The sequence below is a fragment of the Pseudoliparis swirei genome, chromosome 20, assembly GCF_029220125.1.
Source record: "Pseudoliparis swirei isolate HS2019 ecotype Mariana Trench chromosome 20, NWPU_hadal_v1, whole genome shotgun sequence".
Classification (NCBI taxonomy): domain Eukaryota; kingdom Metazoa; phylum Chordata; class Actinopteri; order Perciformes; family Liparidae; genus Pseudoliparis; species Pseudoliparis swirei.
Genome location: NC_079407.1, coordinates 11,367,647 through 11,392,736, shown reverse-complemented (window position 1 = coordinate 11,392,736; position 25,090 = coordinate 11,367,647). Strand labels below are relative to the sequence as shown.

Genomic DNA, 25,090 nt, shown 5'->3' with positions numbered 1-25,090 from the left:
AAACAGAAAACCTCTCTGAGAGCTCGACAGGGTGGCCCGTGAGCATGTGACTTTACGTGTGATGTGATTAGAGAAAAGTCTGAAAGTGCCTCGCTCCCCAGAATGCTCCCCAGTTTACTTTGCCTGATGTAAGAGACTAAATTTAAATGTTTCTATCGATTTAGTGTATTCTCAAGTCAACGTGGTGAGAAACGATGTTAAATTAAATATCTCATTGTCTTCATCTTTGCTATTTTCAGTGCTCTTTCATGCTTTTCTTCTTGTCTGGTTCTTTTTGTTTGTGTTTTATTATAATGTTGATTACTTTGAATTGCATTTGTATTAATCATGATAAAAGGGGTTTTCTTCAAATGTTTTTTTTATTATTCAAAAACATCAAGGTAGTTTTATATTTGTCCTGTGTGTATTAATTATTTTAAGATTAATGAAAGAATCTCAAAAATGGAAATTCACAATAAATCGAGCCATGACAGACAACATTTTGCAAACGCAGATGTTTTTTCTGACAATACAAAAGGCAAGAGGTATAACTAAAATGATCTGGGATCAGTTACATAAGCTAACGGGACATTTTAATAAAGTAAGGTAGCTGCAGGAACTTAATATAAACGGAGAACTGGCACGGCTGGCGTCACGGGTAGCGAGGGGCAGGAGCTCATGTGCAGAGGAATTGACAGGACTCGGTGTGGATAACAAAAAATGCTCTTTAATGAGGCAAAAGTAAAGCAAAAAGGAAAAAGGTCCAAAAGGGGAAAGGCAGAGAATGGGGGTCATGGCACGACCGACAGGACTACGAGAAAAAGACAACAATACAGACAGAGACAAGGGAAAGACTGGCACAATATATTGGGGGGGAAAGAAGTGCACGACATGAGACAGTAATGAGACGAGAGTGGCTGAGGGCAGGTGAAGGGGATGAAACAATCAAGGAGACAGAGAAGAAACAGAGAAGACAGTCAGTGTGTTTACATGATGGTATAATTCGAATCTTGCTTTAGTCGGACTATGCTATCTTTTGGGGGATCAGGTGTTATCCCAATATACATGGCAGTGAGTAATTCGAATCATTGGCCGAAAGCATGTCATATCCGATACGATAGGTGGCGCTGTTTTCATTACAACTCGTGGTGATACAGCCATTTCCGCTTGACCTCTTCACCACTACCAACAACAACCAACAACAATAACAACAACATTTCGAGAAAGATGGCGAACAGAGAGCAAGGCGAAGCTACATCCCTCTACTATTCTTGCATGATGTTAATAGGAGTACAGCGAATGCAAACGGCGCTATTGGCGTTGTTTGTTTGTTTTCTGCTGGCCAGGCTCCCGGCAGTGACAACTTATCGTCTCTTTCGACTTCCGGGTCACGACATGGGAGGGAGGGGGGCGGCGGGATCTCAAGCATGCGCAAAGACTCAAAGTCCAGTTCCTAATCCAATTCACCGTTACATGCCGCGATAGTCGAATTATCAACCGGATCGGATCGAGTTATCCAGGGGTGTTAATCGGATCGTAGTCGGACCGCACATAGTCGAACAAAGGTGTTTACATGAAACGGATAATTCGATTTCAGTCCGACTAAGCCAGTTATTCGAATGCATGTAAACACGGTCACAGAGGATAGGGCTTTACAAGAACTGTCAAATAATCCAGCTGAAGAACAAAAGCTTTCAATCACTATTTCATTGATGTTGTAGCTACTATTGCTAAATGTTTCCCCCCGAGAATACACATGTCTGTACAGTAAATTTATTAATTAAACCTCTAGGTACAGACCCATCAGTATCCTGCCAACAGTATCAAAGGTTGCAGAGAAGTTGGTAGCTGAGCAAATTAGCTGCCATTTGAATACCACTCCTGTTGCCCTTCAGCCAATGCAATTTGGCTTCAGAGCCAATTATTCTACTGAGAAGGCCACCTGTTTCAATACAGAAAAAAATCTAATTTATATTGTCCAAATACAGAACTATCAATCTACTGCCCTCCAACGGCGTCCAACAAGAATCTGTCCTGGGCTCATTGCAATCAATGATCTGCCATCAGCATGTCCTGATACCAATATCCAAATGTATGCAGACGACACTTTAATTTACTTTCATGGTATCAAAATGGGACAAGTTTAAAATTAACTCACTAACTCCATGGTTCATGTAACTGCGTGGTTAAAGCAATGCTGTTTACAACTTAGTATATCCAAAACAGTATGTATGTTTTTTACCCAAACAAACTCTGGTAGTGTAGAACTGGATATTTTTATATTTGGGGAGAGGCTACAGGTTGTACCTGGATAAAAGTATCTTGGAGTACTTTTTGATTCCAAATTATCATTCAAATCTCATGTGAAAAAGGCCTGTAATCAGGTCAGAATTAATCACGTTCACACAAAACTACATGTCAACAGAGCCAGCTGAGACATACACGCTGTCTATGACTGTTTCCCTCTTACTGTCATACTCATTGAATGTGTTGTTACTCTGTAATGATTCCTTCTGGTCACATGACATCTATTGCATCTGTCCATCCTGGAGAGGGATCCTCCTCTGTTGCTCTCCTCAAGGTTTCTTCCTTTTTTTTCTATATTTTGGGAGTTTATTCTGATCCGATGTGAGGTCCTGGGACAGGGATGTCTATGTGTACAGATTGTAAATTTGTAATCTGTGATATTGGGCTATACAAAATAAACTGAATTGAATTGTTGAACAACCTGGTCACAGGCTAGCACCACTATTCTGAAACCAGTCATTATCTGTTCTCTCTCATCATTGCCCTGTAGTAAACACATATAACTTGTTTAGTTGGGAGAAGATGATTACATATGTGCATGTCCGTCTCGTGAACAAGGTTATACATGGCTTGACCTCTCCTCCTCTCAAACAATTTGTCAGCACACAAACTGGATATCGGCTCACACGAGGTGCAGCAAGAGGGGATTGTATTATCCCACTCAGGAAAAGTGTTTTCAGCCAGTCTGCTTTTTCTGTACAAGCTGCACTCGACTGGAGCTCCATTCTGGACTGTTAGAGAACTACACACACGCAGTTAATTTAAAGCTCAATTAAAGAAATGGTTAGTTAGTACCAGCTCTGTAGCACTACAACGTAACTGCTGCAGATTTTTTTTAAATTAATGTGCACTGTCCCATATCAAATAAACCGAAGTGAAGTAACTTTCACTGCTTTATTAAGCAGGATATGAGCATCTACTTATAATATCAGGAACAGACTCTAATAGCACCGGAGAGCTCACTGTCCCATGAGTCACTCTGGTTAAGAGAAGAGCATCCCCTGATTGGATACTGTAAAAGTGAATTTGGATCATAAAGAGGCCGTGAGAGGAGCAAGCAGCGGAGGAAGAAGAGCGAGGCCGGGCTGCGTGGGCTGAGTTTGTATTTTGAGTGATTTTGCAATTGTATTCCTTTGTAAAGACAGTTTTAGTCCCGAGGCTGCGGCAAAAAGCTCCTCAGTCAGGGAATCACAGCTGTGCGTGTGAGTCCTGAGGTGCATACAAGTCAATGTTCTGTTTTTTGTTGTGCGTTTATTTGTTTAATTTTGATTTGCGTCTGTGGGGCCACAGTGCAGCACTTCCTCCATCGCCTCTGTTTTCAGCTCTCGGGTTTCCTAAGATGGATACTTGTTATAATACTGCTTTGAAAGGTCACTTAGCAGCACGTCTGTAGTTACTGGCCAACGATGGAAATCACCAAAACACACACACACACATCCGCATTACGGCTTCTTCTTGGTATGGTGTCTTCTTACAATGAAAGATGTAGAGTCAGTCTTTTTGTTGCATCTATAAAAGGCAGAGCATTGCATTGGGAGGAGGAACTTATTCCAATCAATAAAATGAATAAAATCAATGTCCGTTCCAACCACGTCTACTGACATCAAAACAGGAAGCCAGTGGTAAAGTAATAAAGCCTTTCGCTTGAATTGATCGGCTGCCTCTGTGAATTATGACATTGATGAGCGGTGAATATAATATTCAAACTTTTACGCGCTTCTAAAAACACGACGGAAGAGAGGAGCAACCACTGAAAGACGTCGTCGACAAAAAGGGCTCCAAAGTGTGAGTGACTCACTGCATATGAGATGAATGTGAGAATGTGAGAAAACACCCGAATGGGCACAAAGATGAGCGGCGTGCCAAACATTCAGCAAGCAGCTTCTTGGTTCAGCCGGCTCCATTTAGATAAAGTAGCTCAGATTAAGTAGCTACAGCTGTTATTTCCATGTATGAGATACATATTTAATGCATTTTTTAGGAAAATAATAGACTTGGATCTATCCTTTCAACACATAAAAAACGAAAATCATCATAAGTGGCTGCAGTTATTCAGCTAATAAACTCTTTTATTGTAAAATGGCGAGCTATAGGAAAAGAACCCGTAGATATATATACTGTATATATATATTTATTTTTTGCAATGCATTTCGACCTCCAAACCTGTATTTTCTTCTGCTTGTCTCCTGTTTTGCAGTCAGTTTAGTCTCATGAGGGCTTCTGCACAGGGCTCAAAGAGACGCTTTGCTTCCCGTCTGAACACCTGAACAAGCGCACAGAGCAGCAAAGACACATCAATAATTTACTACAAAGTTCCGCCAGATAGATTCCCATTTAATGTCCACTTAAAACAGATTCCTCTGACAGGGGGGAAATGTAACAGAATCTGTGTCTCGTACTCTCGAATGAAATGAAAATAAAAACTAAAAACAGTGCGGTAGTGAATAGTTTTCCCTGCACTGATCGTCTTCTATGAGCTTCACTGAACTTTGAAGGCTGGAGAAACATTTTAATTTACAGCACAGGTTTTCCAGATCAGCTCGGGGATTTGACCCGACAGCCTTCAGGTCCCACACACAAACTTTGGAAAGAAGCGTCTTTGAATGCATCTTGTACGTCGTATCTGGCTTAAAGAACTGCAAGTATTAAAGGGTATGTATTCAATGTAGGACCTATTTTTTGTGAAGACATGACGGCAGCTGATGAGGTTCGAGAAGCAGCGACTTCATCCGTGGGGCCAATTGTCGTTTGCTGAAAAGAAAATGATGACGAGGATCGATGTGTGCGGCCTGTAATAAGAATGTATAACCTGAATATTAATCATATGTCATTATAGGCTATTTGTGTGGATCTGATTGAGCCATTAGGTCTGGACTGAATTCTAATTTTACACCAATAAATACAGGTTCCAATGTTTCTTTGTGGGCAGAGGAGGGAACAAAAGGCCAAATGCCAACAGACATGGATTGAAGCAGAATATTTCAAAGAAAAGCATGTTGGAAAACTATTGGAAATGATTACATGTATTTTTTTCCAGAATGTTTTGTACTTTTGGACTGAAGTCTGACTGAGAAAATTATAGAGATGGGGGTGCAGTGTGAGTGTTTGAGAGAGACAGAAAGATGGGAGGAGAAGCTGTTCTTCATATCGTTTGTTCATAACTGGCAGCATCCTCCGGTTCTGTCGAGTGAGGACGATGTGGGAGTGTCCTAAAACATGCATTCACTCTATCGACCAGCAGGGGGCGACTCCTCTGGTTGTATAAAAGTCTACTTCTCTCTTGATTTATCCCACATTGTAAACTTGAGTTTATGGTCTCAATCTCTAGTTTCAAGTCTTCTTCAATACAGTTCATGTCTTAAATGACGGTCCGTTTAGAGTGAAATAGATCGTACAACAGGGTATGCTTTAGGGCGGGCTTACTACGATTGACAGTTCGCTGCTGTTACCAGAGCCGTATACAGCGTCAATACGTCATTCCAAGATCTCCCAAATCACCGAACTCAAGGCTTCAAATGAGAAGGCCACAAACCTATGGGTGACGTCACAATGACTTCAACCACCTCTTCTATACAGCCAATGTCCATTTCACGTTTATTTTTCTAACTATATGGACACTTAGTAGAGGTTTTTGAAAATACAATTTGAATGTCACTATCACGAATGACGCGTTGCACTTTATTCTCTCTTCCCCTGAAGCCTGTAGAGCACAGGTGGAACTGCAACAGGACAAATGCCTCCGTCTTGCCTTATGCTACGTTCCCAACAAAAGTGAAGTCAACGTACAGAGTCACATACACACACGTGGTAAGTGGAAAGTGGCAGCAATCAGCAGTGCAGGAATGCAAAACAACAAGTACACACTAAAAACAAAACACACACAATACAGTAAGTGTGTGGAGGGGCAGTTGTGGGTCTATGTGGGGTCCTGGTGAGGTCGGAGTTTGAGGAAAAAACTCCTCCTCTCTCTGTTCTTCTTGCAGCGTGACGGAGGGCGCTGCCTGACCGCAGCAGCTATCCTTCATGATCCTGCCGGCTCTGGTGCACCACCTCCTGTACAACTCCTGCAGGGGGGGGGGGTAGTTCAATAGTGCGCCCTCAGCACGCACTACTCTCTGCAGAGCCTTCCTGTCCTGAGCGGAGCAGTTGCCAAACTTCCAGAGTATCCTCTAGAACTTAAATTTCCTCAGCTGCCTGAGGTCAGCTCTGCAGGGTCCTTTCCACAGCTCTGTCTGTGTTTTGTTGACCATGTCATGTCCTCTCTCACCAGAGTGTCTGTGTTTCGTGATATACTCTGAGTTCTCTGTGATCGTCTCCATGTCGTTCCCAGTGGTGAGTACGTCCTCTAGTCCCAAGTACTCCCTCAGTCCAGTCCTTCCTGTGTAGTGGTTTTTGTTGTCATTCTGTTGTACCTGGTCACCTTGGTGCAGCTTGCTTCCCAGCTGTTGGTGACAGCCAGGCCTTCTGTGGTCCAGCCACCAGGGCAGTGTCCACCGGTCAGACCCAAACATTGATGTCATTGGTGCTGAACCCACCCACATGTGTGTGCAGGGAGTACATGGGGGCTGATGTGGCAACCTGGGGACACCCATGGGGAGGGTGTGGAGGGTGAGGAGGTGTGTCTGAGGACCTCACCTGTGGCCTGGCGGGAGGGACCTGAGGGATGTGGCGGTCAGGTCTTCAGTCCCAGCTCAATCAGGGGCAGCCTTCCAGTCTCCATCAATCAGGGTGTTCAGTCCCAGCTCAATCATTGAGCATCAGTCTCTGGGGGATGTGTGGTGCTGAAAGCTGAACTATAATCACCTGGCACAGTGAGGACACATAGCCCAGTGCCTGGGAGATAAGGATCCAGTGCAGCAGAGCATGAGACAGCATCATCCGAGGATGGTCCATGGAGGAAAGCCCATCAAGCTCGTTCATGAAGCCAGGGAAAGTAGTCCGGATGCCAGTGAGATCAGCCATCTCAGAGAAGCATGACCACCGAGGTGAGGGCCACCGTCGAGGGTGGGCGGGGAAGAAGCACACGGACTCACGGAGGGTGGGCAGGAGTGAGTGAGGATAGCAGTGGGGGTACTGGCAGGTCTTCAGTACTCGCCAGAATATGCCATCTGGACCTGCAGCTTTGTTGGTGTTCCACCTCAACAGACCCCTCCTCACACAGAACTCACCTCACCTCCGGGTGTTCTGTTGTTGTGAGCTGTCTCACCCTGACTGAGTGTGTGTGTTGTGTTGTGGCGAGCTGTGTTGTTTGTTGCTAGCCTCAAACCGTGCATAAAATTCATTTGCGCTCGCTAGCTAGCGGGCACTAAAATGAGTTCAAACCGCTGGGTCTGCTGTTGTGGGGCACCGCTGCCTAGCATAGGCGCCTGGTCTGCGCTGGTGCAGGCCTCTCCATTGTCGCCTTCTGTCGCTCTGGCCTGAGGCCGCGGGGCGTTCTTCTCACCCTCTATCGTCTCTGTGCTCCCTTGCGCTATCCCGTCCATGTTGCGGATACACCGCCGGAATAGGCAGCACGCCAGTTTCACGGCTAGCGGATGGATCTATCAAGCCGCGGCTTTTGATTGGGAAAGACCTAATTTTTACCGTGGGCCATTGGATGGTGTCCGTTGAGGCTCATTGCTACTTCCATGGACTTCTCATGCTAGCTTCTGGAACTGGATTGGATCATGTCAAGAACTGTTGGATCATGTCACTCTGGTAATCCTGCCTGCTCTCATGCCTCGAACCTAGAGCTTCGTCAGCCTCGTTCGCTTCTACGCACGATCCTTTGTTCCTACTCCGGAAGCAGAAAAATGGCGGCAAATGGTCTGATTTCCCTAACGGAGGAGAGGGAGAGACAGCCTTATAGGAGCTAGCGGCGTATAGCAGTGGAATGGCGTTCTTTCTGGTAGCTGGTCATGTATTTTGGTGAAAGTTCGGCATGACTTTTGACTTTTTTTTTTTTTTTTTCCCAGCCACCACCCCAGCCCGTGGGAGAGACTTGTTCTGGATATTTCAACATCATGCGGTCCGATAGTGCTCATAGTGGTGTCGGTGTGTTGTGGTGGAATGTGCGCGGGTGTGGTGATGACCTGCTGAACTCCCGGGAATAGATGAACCCGAGAGTAGAAGATGTTCAGATAGAGTTCCAGAGCAGAGAGGGGAGCGAGTCTTAATGTTCTTTTCTGGATGTCGCACCACATGTTGTGTCACATCATGACCCTCCCTCCACCCTCCACCCGTTCATTTACCAGACTCTTCCGCGAGAAAAGCACGGAAGGACAACGACGACTGGACATATCCGGCAGCGCTGTCCAACAGCCATCAGACAAAAAAGAAAAGACAATACAACATACAATGTTGGAATGGAATCTGATCCTCCATCATCATCCATTTATTTTCCAGAGACTGCGCGTTATAGAAGGATGGGATGCAGGAGGTGGGTGGTGGATGCTGACTCTCTCAGTCTGTTCAATTCGCTCCGTTTTTCGATGTTTTTGTCGTCGTCTCCCGTAGTAGCGGCTCCACTGTTGTTGTTGTGGTGGCTCGTCCACGATCTGCGCCGCCTGGATGGGAAAAAAAAAAGTGGACAAAAACCCTTGTTTTGCGCAAAAGTTTATGTCCAAAAGTGTGCTGCGGTCGTATGTTGTTAGTGCCGATGTGTTTGTGGCGAGTGTGGTTGCGATATAAGCAAAACATTTCCGGGCGATGCTTTTGAGGCGTTTAGGGCGATGCGGTTTGGGCGACAAGTTTTAGGCGGTGCGAAAATTCGAAATATTTCAACTTTGAGGCGATAATTTCGCAACTCGGGCCAATCAGCTCTTGAGTTGCTCCACGCGTCATCGCTGTCCCGCAGCTGTTGAATCAGAACAAGACGGAGGACACTTATCATTGCGGTTGGGCACCCAGAGCTCTTTAATACCTCTTATAGGTTAGATGTTCTGCTCCCGTAGCGCCGGAAGCGGAAGTCTTTCAGACGTAACAGTTAACTTAACCGGTGAAAGTGACCGCGCTGTGTGCGCCTACGGGTGATGTCATGAACCCAAACACGAGGGCGTTAGATGTTCTGATGTTTGTGGGATGTCCACAACAAGTATAAAGCAGAACTAGTGGTTAGTTCTTCCATGGTGGTTGAAGGAAATCATAACGTTTTTTTACAGAGACAAGCCACGGAGATAAGTCCCGCCCCTCACGGAGCTTCGCAGCGCTTTTGGTGTGAACACGGCAAATGGTTGAGCGGGTAAACTCACGCATTTTGTGTGAACGTAGCACAACACTCACTTTTCCACCATCCATTCTCACTTAAAGCTGCATGTGCTCTTTCACACTGTAAGAATCCCTGAACTCCTGTTCTTTCCCATTTGCTTAGTTAACAACATAAAAAGCCTCAAAGAAAATTTGATTTCAGATAAAAAGGAAACTTTTGCCAATTCACTCCAAAGTGGCCGGCGCTCTTTGCTCGCACCCACCCATCATCTTTCTGCATCCCGGAGCAGTGGAGCTGACAGAATAAAAAGGAATGGAATAAGTAAGTAATGACTGCTGGGTAGGAGAGGGACACCTTCCTATATATGTCAGACTTCTGGGGCAGACTAAGCTAGTAATCATAAAGCTGGTCTCATATATCAACCATAAGAACCGTTTTAGGAAATAATGTAGATGTTGATTCGACAGCAGGGAAAATGCTGACAACAAACCCTGATCTAACCCCTATTAGATATAAGAATGATCTAACAACCATTATTGTACAACATGTAGCAATGCTGAACTGAGGGGGGTTACAAAACATAGCTAACGGGACACGTCACTGCTTTAAAACTAACTTGTGTATAATAGATTTGATTCACCTAAAACATTCGGGCAAATGGAACCACCACTGGAAAAAGGGAAATTGGCAAAAAACTGACAGGAATTCTCTAAATTTGAAAAAGACGTGTGATAATATTTTATTATTGTCCCATTAAATACTGTAGGTCCATAATTCAAATCATTCTTATATCTTTTAGGTGTTAGATCAGGGTTTTTAATTAAAATTCAGCTATGTCCAGTTAGAGAGAATGTTCTCATGTAAACGTCCTTACTCTAACCAGACCATCATTTACGAAATGAACGCCATGCTGAATTGAAGAAGACTTTAGCGCCTGAGAAATAGATTGCATATAAGAATTGGATGAAGTCACGGAAGCACCACCTGAGAGGGTGGAGCTAAGAACAAACAAATGCTGAATAAGACATTGATAGGCAAACAAAATGTACAATATAGCTGTGAAAGGGTCAAATAGGGGCGACACCCAGGCTGGACAACACCGTCACAGCGACCTATCAATCACAAGGTAGCCCGCCTTAAAGTATACTCTGCTTTATGGTCTATTTCACTATAAATGGACCATCATTTACTAAATGAATATCCTGCTGTATTTAACACTTGCAACTTGAGATTGAGAATGTGACACGCGTGTTGCCGTCACCAGTAGGTTCCCCCCCCCCTAAGCACCAAGAAGGACTGAGCAGCCAGAGGGATAGTTGGTAATCATGTTTATTTCAGAATCAGAATCAGAATCAGAAACATGTTTATTGCCAAAGAATGTTCATATTAAAAACACAAACAAACGAGGAACTTTTTTTGGCGGAAGGTGCAAGAATCGCGCACCAATACACCGAGGCGCCGTCCGCGGCGCCATCTAGGAAAGGGTGGATGAAAGATGACAGCATAACATGAGGGAAGAGAGGCAAGAAAAAAAGCCACCCCGACTATGCCCTAGAGGTACAGGTAGTGTAGTGGGAGCAGGAGAAACAAAAACACCCTTGCACATAAGCACATACATCTTAGACATGACTTGCAGAGTAGGAAGGGGAGGGAGGTAATCCAAAGACTGGGCGATAGCCCGTCATTGGGGCAGAAGGTAACCAGCACCGACAAGCAGCCAGCCCGGTCCATCGCCGTCCACGGCGGACGCAGACCCGTCCTGTCACCCTGGGGCAAAGCAGGCGAAGGCGTGGGATGGGGGGTAGTGAGTGCATTTCAGTTTGTTAAGTTCGTGTGAATGGCGGTGTATCGTCCTCCCCAGTCCACAACAGACAAAGTTCTCAGTCCACAAGATGGTCGTTGCCATGGAGATGGCCTTGAGGGGCCTGGGAGAAAACAACCACAGGTGTCTGTGGATAGGGGAAGGAATGGGAATGAGAGAGTCTCGCTTCAGTGATCTTGGGAGTTGTTATTCCAGTCACGGCCTTGGGCCCGTCCTGGTAGAGGGCCAAGCAGATAAGATTGGGATTGTTTGGTCTTCCAGTAGCTGCAATTCAGTTTTTCGCACCCACTATTCCTCCAATTTCCTCCCGTTTGCCAATAGGATTTCAAATCGATCCAATTTCATTTGCAGAGCCGTCAGCTTCTCCACGATGTTGTCATTCTGACGGTTTAATGCCAAAGTCTGAGTGCCAACAACTCTGCCCAACGCGTCAATCATGTCGGGCAGCCTTAGGGGCTGACTGGCAGACTGTGTTTCTGCTCTCCACCCTGACTCCCGATCTGCTGTCCAGCCAGCTCCTTTATGGAGACAGCCTCAGATCCACCAACACACGTCATCAGCTGGACTGATTACCACTCTGATTAGCAATTAGTCCAGCTGATGACAATCAGACACCGTTCCCTGAACCACACCCCCGCTCCACCCACTCAGCAGCCGAGCCTACACACCCCCCACTGCCACATACCTCCACCGCCCGACTTAGGCCGGGCAACATCCGCCTAACTACTCCCCTCCCCCATGAGGCGGGAGAGGTCGGCCACGACCATCTGTGTACCCGGCCTATGGATCACCTTGAAATTAAAGGCTGTAAAGCCAGATACCACCGAGTGATTCGGGCGTTGGTATCTTTCATGCGGTGGAGCCATTGGAGGGCGTGGTCCGACCAGAGGGTGAATGAGCGTCCCAGGAGGTAGTAGCGCAGGGAGTCGACCGCCCACGGATGGCGAGGCACTCCTTCTCCACCGTGCTGTACCTGCCCTCCCTCTCCGACAGCTTGCGGCTGATGTACAGCACGGGCGGTCAAACCTCTACCTGCTGGGACAAACGCCCCCAGCCCTCTGTTCGACGCATCAGTCTGCAGAGTAAAGGGAGAGAGAAGTTAGGTGTGTGAAGGAGTTCCCCACAGAGCTTGCTTTACCTCCTCAAACACCAACTGGCACCGCTCCGTCCACTGGACGGATCTGAGGCACCTTTCCGGGTCAGGTCAGTCATGGGGCTGGTCAGCTCCGCAAAGTTCGGGATGAACCGCCTGTAATAGCCCGCCAGCCCCAAAACTGCCTCACCTCTTTTTAGTCTTGGGCGCGGACAGGCTGCGATGGCGGCGGTCTTGTCCACCTGAGGGCGCACCTGCCCGGCGCCCAAGTGGTACCCCAGATACCGTACCTCCCTCCGTCCAACTGCACACTTCCCTGGGTTGGCCGTAAGCCCGCCTGCCTCAGGGACTCCAGCACCGCGACCCGCTGCACATGCTCCGGCCAGGTGGTGCAGTGTATGATCACATCATCCAGGTAGGCGGCAGCATATGCAGCGTGCGGACGCAGCACCCGGTCCATGAGGCGCTGAAAGGTGGCTGGGGCCCCGAACAACCCAAAGGGAAGCGTGGTGAATTGGTATAACCCAAACGGAGTGGAGAAGGCCGTTTTTTCCTTAGACTCTGGCGACAGAGGAATCTGCCAGTAGCCCTTGGTTAAATCCAGTGTCGTAAAGAAACATGCAGTGCCCAGTCGGTCCAGGAGCTCGTCGACCCGGGGCATTGGGTAAGCATCGAACCGTGACACCTCGTTCACCCTGCGATAGTCCACGCAGAACCGAATAGACCCATCCTTCTTGACCACAAGAACAATGGGACTACACCAGGCACTGTGGGACTCTTCTATTACCCCCATCTCCAGCATTGCAGCCAATTCCCGCTGAACCACCTTTCTCTTGTGTTCAGGTAACCTGTAGGGTCGTAACCGCACTGTCACGCCCGGAGGAGTCTCGATCTCGTGCTCTATGAGGTTGGTGCGTCCTGGAAGGAGAGAGGACACATCAGCAAACTGCTTTTGCAACCGGGCAATGTCTGTTTTCTGGGTCCCGGAGACGGTCTTCACAAAGGAGCGAGGCCGGATTGGTGGATTTTGGGACCTCAGGCCCCAGCTCCTCTTTCTCAGATACCGAGGACACCAGAGAAACAGACTCCGCCTCCCTCCATGCCTTTAGGAGGTTGAGGTGGTAAATCTGTGTAGCTCCGCCCCTATCAGAACGCACCACCTCATAGTCGACATCCCCCACTCGCCGTGTGACCACAAAGGGCCCTTGCCACTTGGCGAGGAGTTTAGAGCTGGAAGAAGGAAGCAATACAAGTACCTTCTCTCCCGGTGTGAATTGTCTCAGCCTGGCACCTCTGTTGTACAGCCGCTGCTGACGCTCCTGGGCCTGGAGCAAATGCTCACGTGACAGCTGACCCAGGGTGTGGAGCTTTGCTCGCAGGTCCAGGACGTGTTGGATCTCGTTTTTACTGGTGCTCGGCCCCTCCTCCCAGTTTTCTTTAATGAGGTCGAGCACCCCGCGAGTCCTGCCGAACAAAAGTTCAAAGGAGAAAATCCCGTGGAGGCCTGGGGAACCTCCCGCTGCAAACAACAGAGCGTCAAGCCATTTATCCCAATTCGTTCATCGTCATTAATAAATTTACGGATCATGGACTTCAAAGTCTTATTCAGACGCTCCACCAGACCGTCGGTCTGTGGGTGGTACACGCTGGTCCGAATAGACTTGATGCCCAGTAACCCGTAAAGTTCTCTCAGTGTTCTTGACATGAACTGGGTGCCCTGGTCAGTCAGAATCTCTTCGGGATTCCGACTGGGAGATGACCTGAAACAGCGCCTGTGCGACACTCTTTGCAGAAATGCTGCGCAAGGGCACCGCCTCCGGGTATCGTGTTGCGTAATCCACGAAGACTAACACAAAGCGATATCCGCGTGCACTCCGGTGAAATGGCCCGATGAGGTCCATAGCGATTCGCTCAAATGGAACCTCCATTAATGGCAGAGGGCGCAAAGGTGCCCTCGGAATGGCCGGAGGGTTTACCAATTGACAGTCCGGGCAGGACGCACACCAACGGCGCACATCCGCCCGGATGCCCGGCCAATAGAATCGGGTCATTATCCGGTCCAGAGTTTTATCATATCCCATGTGACCAGCCATCGGGTTATAATGAGCCGCCTGGAAAACCATTTCCCGGCGGCTCTTCGGCACCAGCAACTGGGTGCTTTCCTGCCCTGTGTGAGTGTCACGGCTCACTCTGTACAGCCTGTCCCTGATCAATGTGAAGTGCGGATAGGTCTGCGCTGCGTCAGGCGCACCAGCTGACCATCAATTCGTATCACTTGGTCAAAGGCTGAGCGTGAGTATCATCCGAGACTGCTCGGTGGAAAATCTTCCATGGAGTGAAACTCGGAGCCGGAGGAGTCGCCATAGGAGGCTCCCGGTTCCCCTCCCGTCTGCAGTGTCGGACAACCTCGCGTCACCGCTGAGCACGGCGCACACACCGCATGACCCTGTCTGCCGTGAACGCACCCGCAGCCTTCCCCATTAACTTGTCAAAGCCCGCCAATCGATTCCCAAGATTAAAGGGTGCGTAAGCGGAGCTAACCGCAACCTTCACGTTATGCTTTTACCCCGTATCTAATCTCCGCTGACACTATGGGATACTCGTGAATGTCCCCATGCACACACCTTATCTTCACCCACAATGCCTCCACCAATGCCCCGGGTCGAACCAGGCTCTGGTGGATCATAGACTGTACAGCCGGAATCCACCATTGCCTGATGTATACCCCTGATTCTTACCGTGCACGCTGCGTCGCTCCCGGACCTGGGGAGGGTGTTGGAGCCGGCAACCCGGATCACCTGGCCCACCTCCATCAGCGGACACTCCCGTCGGATGTGTCCGGGCTGTCTGCACCTCCAACACGCCTGCCCTGGTGTTTGAGGACTACCTGTGGGTTGGGAAGGTGCCGGTGTTTACTGGGGCCGGTATGAGTTGCGTCAGGGCCCGCATCGGCCTGGCGGAGCCCGTGCGCTGTCCCCTGGCCGCGGGGTGCACCGCCAGGTGGTCCTCCGCCCGTGTGATGGCGGCCTCCAGCGGCGTGGGCCGTGACATCGGACCCACTCTGCTGTTCTGGTCGGTAGCCCTCCATGAACCGCTCCACGACGGCCTTCTCCACCACCGCCTGCGCCCTTCCGTGCTCCGGGCTGCAGCCACCTCCGCGGCGTCCCTCAGCCGTTGCGGCGCAAGCGGCCGGTCGCCGGGCCCCATCGTGGCCTCGCGAAACCTCCGCCGGTGATCCTCCGAGTCAGACCCAGCCGATCCATCACCGCCTTCCGCATGTCCACGTAACTTTGGCGTGCTGCTGGGAAGCCCCAGGGCCGCAGTCTGCGCCTCCCGGTGAGCAGGGGCAGGAGGCGAATCGCCCACTCCCGCTGGCCAGCCGCATGCCTCCGCCACCGTCTCAAAAGTCTCCAGGAACGACTGCGGGTCGTCCCCTGCCGTCATTTTTTGGAGTTCCACCCCCACCAAGGGGGAAGCTACAGGTGTGGCCGCCGCTGTCTGGGCGGCGAGCCGTTCCAGGGCGCGTCTGCTCCTCTGCCTGGGCCAGGAGCTTCCCCAGTGTCTGCCGGCCTGCCTCCGCCTGGACCTGCACCATCGCTGCTATCCTCCCCAGCATCTGCCCCAGCTGAATCCATGGCTGTTCTGGGTGCTGCTGGATGCTCTCCATGTTCTTTGTTGTTGTTGCTTTTTTTTTTTTTTTTTTTTTCCACACAAAAAAAAAGAAAGGGTCCCACGTTTGGCTCCAGTGTGACACGCGTGTTGCCGTCACCAGTAGGTTCCCCCCCCCTAAGCACCAAGAAGGACTGAGCAGCCAGAGGGATAGTTGGTAATCATGTTTATTTCCATGGCAGACTGTGTTTCTGCTCTCCACCCTGACTCCCGATCTGCTGTCCAGCCAGCTCCTTTATGGAGACAGCCTCAGATCCACCAACACACGTCATCAGCTGGACTGATTACCACTCTGATTAGCAATTAGTCCAGCTGATGACAATCAGACACCGTTCCCTGAACCACACCCCCGCTCCACCCACTCAGCAGCCGAGCCTACACACCCCCCACTGCCACAGAGAACATAAAATCATGTTTACAATGTTTACTGAGGGCATAGAGTAGAGTCATTAGACTTCTATACAACCAGAGGAGTGGCCCTCTGCTGGTCAGTAGAGAGAATGTAATTTATAGACACTTCCTCACTGGCTTCACTTTTCAGGAAAGGGAGTTGACCTTCATACCATTTTATTGGATATTGAACCACCCACACAATTTTGAGACTGGATCTGAAACCATAATGTTCCTGTTCTGACTTAATTTACTGAGTTTGCTCTCTTTATTGTTTAAGCTTGTCCAAGAAAGACACCTGCTGGTGTATTTTGGTATCGCACCTTAAGTGCTTTGTTTTGCTCCGCCAAAATCCAGTTCTAACGTGTTCAAAGAGCTGTATGGATCGAAGCAGTTTCTAGCGGTCAGATCCTTGGAGTAAATACGTCCGTAAGTGTTCTATGTTATAATTGTTTGAGACATAAGATGGTAACAGTTACAAAATACCTCTGTGATAATTCTAAAGAAAACGAATTAGCATAATTTTACGTTTGGTTATGAACCGATGCTGGCATGACTAGCTTGCTAACTAGCCCGTGGTTGCTAACTATGTAGCTTGTGGTTATTGTCAGATATGTTTTGTATTTTGCTTGTTTACAAGACACATGTTTAACGATATAGTAATGAGACATATGTGATATGTTGTCTTTCTGTTTATTTTATAGTTTTACCACACTGAAAAGAGAGAAAAGAAGAGCAACAGAGTTAACTAAAGAATGAACATCTGAAAGTAAAGTTCATCAACAAAACATTCTGGAGCGTCATTCCTTCTGCACTCTTTGGTTAGCTATCTGTCTGTGCCTTGTAAGGATGCACACAATTGCTAGGACAGAATAGTTCCTAAACATTTAAGTGTTTAGGGGAGAGAGAAGCCTTTTCATTTTAAACCGAAATATTTCACTTTATGGTAATATGTCCTTTTCATTCGCTTTCTATTACTGGAAACACGCCTCTAAGACTCCTCGTCCTCCATATGCATGAAAGCTACACCCTATTAGTTCCTTCAAACATGCCACGCTATGCCTTACAGCATCTATGAATACATCTATCAATGCCGCATCTGGCTCATGAGAAAAATTCAGCCGACACGCATGTCAGCATACACACACAAACACATGAACACATCCTTCTGATGAGGCCTGGCTGGTACATTTAAGGCTGTTTACGGCGTTGTTAATGTATACACACACACACACACACACACACAGCTTAACATAATATACATCCTAACGGCAGATTTGAGAGATGAAGAACTAAAAAGAGAGCGAGAGGAGAGGGTATATGCAAGAAGAGATGGAAAGGATGCAGGATCGTTCGGCTAGTATAGACTGAGGATGCAAGTTCAAGTTTGAGTGGAACACACTCTCGTGCACATGTGAAGTTAGGGGAGGGTTAGGATTTCAGGCCTAAAAGAATCCTCAACACAAAATAAATCAGTCCATAAACAACACAATGTAAAGAGAAACGGATGACGATAATAATAATAATAATCATTTATTTTATATAGCGCTTCTCAAGTCACCCGAAGTCGCTTTACAGAGTCCAAAGTCCAGTTGTCATGCACACAGTCGTCCCGGTGGTGGTAAGCTACATCAGTAGCCACAGCTGCCCTGGGGCAGACTGACGGAAGCGTGGCAGCCAATCAGCGCCTACGGCCCCGCCGACCACCGCCAACATTCATTCACATCCATACGAACCGGGGTGAGGCTGCAGTGCATGTCTTTATGATGGTGGGGGAAACCGGAGTACCCGGAGTAAACCCACGCAGACACGAGGAGAACATGCAAACTCCACACAGGAAGGACCTGGAACGACCGGGACTCGAACCCAGGGCCTTCTTGCTGTGAGGCGACAGTGCTAACCACTGAGCCACCGTGCTGCCCATACATTAGATATAGTTAGAAGAGTATGATATGATATGATGATATGATATTCCTTTATTCGTCCCACAGTGGGGACATTTCAAAAATCACAGCAGCAGTGCACATCAGAGCATCAAGAAAATAGATATAAAACACAAAACAAATTCCTAAAAACTAAATACTAATACTCATATTAATACTAAATATACAGGGGGGAAATAAAGTAAAGTGCTGAGTAAAGTGCTGAGTTTGCCAGGATTTCCAGCCATCTACTGCATCTATCTGTGTGTGTGTGTGTGTGTGTGTGTGTGTGTGTGTGTGGGGGGGTAGTGGGTCCATCAGGAGTTGGTAATTGAGTCCTGCTGTGATTTTTGTGTGGATTCCTGACAAATTGACATAAGTTGTCAGCTCCATCAGCAGCTCATGGTGTGGAGAGTTGGATTCAGACCAAAAATAGACACACACACGCACACACACACATGCACACACACACACACACACACACACACACACACAGAAGTTTAGGTTTATTATTTAGTGGATATGCATAACACCAAAATTAAATAGTAGCCGGTGACATAATGAATATTAGTCCCACATTATTCAGTGTGTATCCAATCTGAAATTCTCATCCATTAGGCTTCCACTTTTTGTCAGTAAAATAATCTCCAATCCTCAATTTGAATAAATAACTTTAAAAAATAAAATCAACTTATATAATGAATCTACCTCGTTGGTGCTGCTTTTTGATTGCAGTGAAAATATTTCAACAAATATTTCATTGGCGAAAAACATGTTGTGAATTCTTGAATCTATTGCATCATTATTTCCATCAGTGTTGACTTTTGGACTACACAACGCTCTGGAGGTACTGGAAATGTTTGGATCACGCGAGGCAGCGGTGACGTGCAATACTCTTCATGGAAAGTTGGTTCATCAAAAAAAAAAAAAAAAACTCATTTAATCTGATGAATGTGTGCACGCAGGTTAGTCTGCAATGCTGACTTGTACTACACACAGAGCCGGACATTCGAACACACACTTTTGGGAAAGGATCACACACCCTTGTGTACACATGTCTTGTCCTGCTTTCCCTTTCTACCACCCAAATACGGACAGCAACTCAAGCATGAACACAAGAATTATGAAGTACCTTTAACAACACACCCACCTATGTACACACACACACACACACACACATCAACAACACCCATTCATCACCACTTGGACGGGTTGCCTTGGGACAGAACTAATGAGCCATTCTGGTACCCCGAATGCATTGCTCCAGCCCTTTAAGCCCTTAACCTTGTGGTCACTGGTGTGCACGAGTGACTCTCCATGTGTTTGTGTGTGAATCTTTGTGCATGTGTCTCATATCAAATATGATGTTGTCCATCCTGGAGAGGGATCCTCCTCTGTGCTCTCCTGAAGGTTTCTTCCCTTTTTTCCCCCCTGAAGGGTTATTTGGGAGTTTTTCCTGATCCGATGTGAGGTTTTGGGGCAGGGATGTCTATGTGTACAGATTGTAAAGCACTCCGAGACAAATTAGTAATTTGTGAAATTGGGCTATACAAATAAACTGAATTTAATTGAATAAAACATTATAATGTGTGCTTCAACTAACTGTTAACATAAAATAGATGATAGAATGAGCAGTCATTATTCATTATAATGTAATTATCTGTTAAAGTAATTAATAACTAAAGTGGAATTAATAATCAATCTACTATTTATAAATGATGGTTATGATAAAGTGTTTTTTTACTGGGAAGCAGGAGTCAGTTAATGTCTTAGAGCCAAAACTATTCATCACCATTATAGTGAGAAAGTTCATTATTTACCCGGGTGAGGTGAGTCACAACCCATGTCTCAGGTTGTGTGAGGAGATTCCAAAAAGGTCTGGTGTTGCTTTTGTGATTGGCTGTTAGAGGGAAACATCTGAAGCTGTGGCCTGTGGGTGGGCTTAAAGTGATCTGCACACATGATGCCTTCAAGACACAAGGGAAAGCGTAGGACACCTCATCCCATTCACAAAGTGATTCCTCAACGGTGAACACTGATGTTAGCTAGCCAGCTAACACAAGCTACTTGCAAAACATTTGGATAACAGAGTGATCTATAAACAAAAGTATTCATCATGCAGAATAATGAATGTTGTAATATTAAAGATCATCAGTTTTTAAGTTCCTTATGTGCTGGTCAATGCTGGGTTACTTAATGTGGAATGTTGAGTTGTTGTCTTACTCCTTTGTGTATTTGCAGATATGATCTGATGATATGATATGATATTCCTTTATTCATCCCACAGTGGGGACATTTCAAAAATCACAGCAGCAGTGCACATCAGAGCATCAATGAAAATAAATATAAAACACAAAACACAATACTAAAAACTAAATACTAATACTAAATATACAGGGGGAAAACAAAGTAAAGTGCCAAGTTTGCCAGGATCTCCAGCGATCTACTGCAGTGTGTTGTGCAGCCTGACAGCAGCAGGAAGGAAGGACTTGTGGTTCCTCTCCCTCAGACACGGGGAGGAATCAGCCGGTGGCTGAAGGAGCTGTGCAGAGCTGCCAGAGTGTCATGGGTGGGAGGCGTGGTTCATCAGGGACGGGATAAAGTTACTATTTGATAATGTCGCTCTAATTGTGAATCAAAGTTAACTTCTGCTCCTGTACTCGAAACCCAGCTTTAATGTTATTAAATATAAATAATCAACTGGGGAAGTTTTATGGTCATATATATTAATACATTTTCTCTCCCTATTCCCCTGAAGTGTCTTGCAAAATGTATGGAATTTAACACTACACATATTTAATGGCCGGCCGGGCTTCAGTAACAGTAACACAACGGGGCTTTGTTTATATATCATTCACAGCCTGATTAATATAACATTTTATTCGGAAAATACTTTTTTTTTAATGGCTGTTTACATTTCTTTTTTGATTTATTGAGAGAGATATCCAAAATTCAGATTTCGGTTCTGGAAATGTGGAAATTAGCAGGTAGCTGATAAGATAAATGCCTCATTTACATATTTCTGAAAACATATACAACTATAATTACTACTTGCGATAGTAATCAGTTTTCATTCCGTTCAAAATGTCATCACTAAATCCTTTTTGATATTTGTGTTAAATTGTCATTATTAGCATATAAAAAATGTTTTGTGAGGTCTCAGCGACCTTTGATCACCAACATCGAATCAGTTTATTCTTGAGTCTGAGTTGGTGCCAGACAAATCTAATTATTTTTTATTGCAGCAGGATCTAGCATAAATAATATTTCACTGATGGTCTCGTTTACTTGTGACAATTATTTTAGAGACCAGATGAAAGTTCCTCACAGAAGCTTTAAGTACAGTACTTGAATCAATGTCCTCAGTATTTTTCCACTGCTGGCTTTCAAAAAGGTACACAACAAAAGTCAGTAAGAAGGAGGAGGAGGAGGAGGAGGATCTGATCTAGAACAGTCCGTGTTAAACATTACACAATCTCTACTTGCAGCCTTCGTCTCCGTGGCGGTGACTGTGCCCATGAACTGGCATTCTCGAGGGACGGAACTCTTACCAGAAAAGAGAAAGTAAGGAAAGCAAACTCACCACTAGTCCCAGATGACCCTTCTTCAACTCTTCATCCACATAGAGCTCCTACTCACTGGCAGGCTGCAGAGAGAGAGCGATAGATAGAGAGAGAGAGAGAGAGAGAGAGAGAGAGAGAGAGAGGATGAATATCTGATGTCCCAGCTAACAGAGGGAGCCACCAAGCATCGAGCATGGATTATCACATTCAAAGACACAAGGAGACCAAAGCAGATAACAGGAATATCGAGAGGGAGAAAATTAAAGGGAGAGGTTAAAGAAAGTGTGTGTGAGAGAGAGAGAGAGAGAGAGAGAGAGATAAGGGTCAGTGGTCGGATTTCATTCGTATGAATGCTAGTTAATTAGGTGAGCATCGTCTTCACAGATGGGTCACGGATAATGAGTGTGCAGTGTTTTGCCGCCAGCGAGTCGCGTAACAACATGCGGTGGAGAGGAGAGGTTTAACATCGAGATTAATACGGAGATAACTCTCTTTCACGAGCCGGTGAACCTAAAGCAATTTCAGTGATCCACAAAAGCCTTCTTTTTTTCCGACCGCAGGAACTTCCCCCAAGGACGAGGAACCTGTTGAGGATCTCATTGTGTTTGGACAGCAGGGACCGGGGCTTGGATTGGATTCATATGAAAAGGACTATAGTATTGATTTATAAGGCTTTGCCGACACATTTAGAAATACCGCCTCACGGTGTGTGTCCACAATGGCCTCTCAAACATGTCATTTTGTGGATGTGTCCTGAAATCCTGGTGACAGACCAGCGGCCCTCGTCCCGTGTCATGTCATCTTTCACATGTCAGCGCACTCCCTTATTTTTAGAGCGCCATGGAAAGGCAGACGACATGGGCTGAATCTTTCAGTTCCAAAAAAAAGAAGACCATAACGCTTTGTGTTGGAGATGTTCACCCAGTCTGCAATCCAGTGTCAGGGGTTACATCGTTTTCTTAAGACTTTGCAGAATAGAAATTGTTAAATCTTACTTTCAAATGTTTGATGCAAATTCATAACTATTAATTTAAGAAAACTCCTGCATCCATAAATTATTTTTGTGCATGCACGTGTGATTGAACAGTTATCAGTTCATCTTTTATAAGTTATTCAGAAACCTCCCTCTCGGTCAGGCGGGTTGAGCCCGCTGCTCCTTCCAAAGACGGCCGTCTGCCCTCGTGGCATTCAGCTGCTGCTCTTCTAATCTGTGAGTCTGACACCACAGAGTTGCCCTCAAGCCGCCGACAAAGTGTAAATACAGCTAAACATTTGGAAAGGATGCAGATCCAGCCCCCGGCTGACGAAGGACACAGGAAAAGGACTTTCAATCTTATGTTTCATCATACGCTGAACTTGAAATGTAAATGCAGGGGCGTATTTTGTGATGCAATTTTTTCTCTCTTTCCTGTCGCATCCTGCAGTTAACAACATATCTCGGCTGCAAACTAGACATTAATATTCATTACTTATATGCCGCAGCGGCCTTTCTGCCTGAATGCAAATATGTGGTAAATATGATGGTCCTTGATGTTTTCTTAGCGCTTCATTAAACAACCGATGAATGGAGTATTAACAATGAGATCCGAGGGCTGCGTTGAAAACATCTGTTTTTAATAGAAAACAAAGCAGAGTCAAAGTCCTCCATCCCATAGAGGTCCTGACCCCGATCGACAGGCCGATGGTCTCCCTCCTTCACTTTATCAATAGCTCGTTATCTGCTTAGAGCAGGGGTCAGGAACCTTTTTGTCTGGGAGAGCCATAAAAGCCAAATATTTCCAAATATATTTCATTGAGAGCCATATAGTATTTTTTATGCGACTTCTGGTGCTACATGATGCTAGGGGGGGGGGGGGGGGGTGCAGGTGACTTTTTCTTTGCCCCGATAGAGACAGAGTGACATGCTGCTGGTTAGATACGATCAATAACAGACGGCTGTTTAGTTTAATAAAAGAACAAAGACGTGCTCTTTAAGAAAAGGGACCTTAAATGACTTCTGATGTAATCTGGCGCGATAGAGAAAATTACAGGGTGGCGGGCGGAGATTTTTTTTTCCTCAACTCTAAATTGTCTGGGAGCCATATGCCGTCACCGGAAGAGCCATAGGTTCCCGACCCCTGGCTTAGAGGGACAGCGGGTTGGAGATGGACAGAGCGATGACCTCCTGAGAGAACAGCGATTACATTCAAACCCCGTCTTAAACAACAGGTTAGTTTGGACTCAAAACCCAGATTTACACAAATGATGTTAGACCAACACTTTAAACTCTGAATGTACACTGCGATCTCATGTTGCCTTTACACTAACACTCGAGGGTGACTGTGGGTCAGCGGTTAACAGGTCCGTCTTTCAATCAGAGGATCGGCGGTTCGATCTCCGCTCACCCAGTCGATGTGTCCTTGAGCAAGACTCTTAACCCTGAATTGCTCTCTTGTGTCTCCGGTGTAATTTGCTTTGGATAAAAGCGTTAGCTAAATGTAATGCAATGTAACTTGAAGAGGCTGGACTGTCTGTACTGATTCAGATTGCTGCCACTCAGGGCAAACACAGCACCATCCAAAATAAATTGGCGCTTGATGAATAAAACTCATGGATGCATTATAATAAATGTTAACTAGTAATTATTCACTTGTCTCTCTTGATTGGAATGTGAGTTGGATGTCTGAAATACACATGCTTTTGAAGCCGCTGCCAATTACACGCTGCAGTGGATAAAGGCGTCAGTCCTTCACGGTCCTCAGGTGTGTGTGTGTGTACATTTGTAATTGGAGAGCTGTGACCTTGTCAGTGGCACTAAACGTCAAGGCCAACACGGACGTCGCCGAGGCATTCATCAAGAGCGGAGGGGCTCAAGTTCACCGGCGAATAATCTCTTTCTCGGAGCCGCTTCTAGTCGCTTTGCTATTTTACTCTGACTCTTTAGCTGAGTGTCCCCCTCTGACACATCTCAACGTATTTCTCAAGGTTTTGCTAAACTAAATACTCCAAATAACATCCATTGCACTGCACTGAAAATAAGGTTAATTTACTCCTTTCAGACGGAGAAAATCTATCAAAACTAATTTTCAAATGTGTCTGAATGTTGGTCACCGGGCCAACAAAGCCCCTTAGTCTCGACATTTCCTGATAGGAAATTGTAATACAAGTTAATAACTTGGG

The 25,090-nt window shown here is 46.4% G+C and overlaps 1 protein-coding gene across 2 annotated transcripts in view; it reads right to left on the bottom strand.

Annotated features, from left to right (window-relative positions):
* Positions 1-25,090, bottom strand: part of LOC130210409 (sodium/calcium exchanger 2-like) — a 173,342-nt gene that overhangs the window by 54,197 nt on the left and 94,055 nt on the right. The window contains exon 3 of one of the 2 annotated variants that reach the window (XM_056440679.1): positions 21,952-22,014. The exons of the other annotated variant lie outside the window; for it this stretch is intronic. The gene's annotated coding sequence lies outside the window, so the exon portion shown is untranslated. The remainder of the gene's footprint in view (positions 1-21,951; positions 22,015-25,090) is intronic. 2 annotated transcript variants of the gene reach the window in all.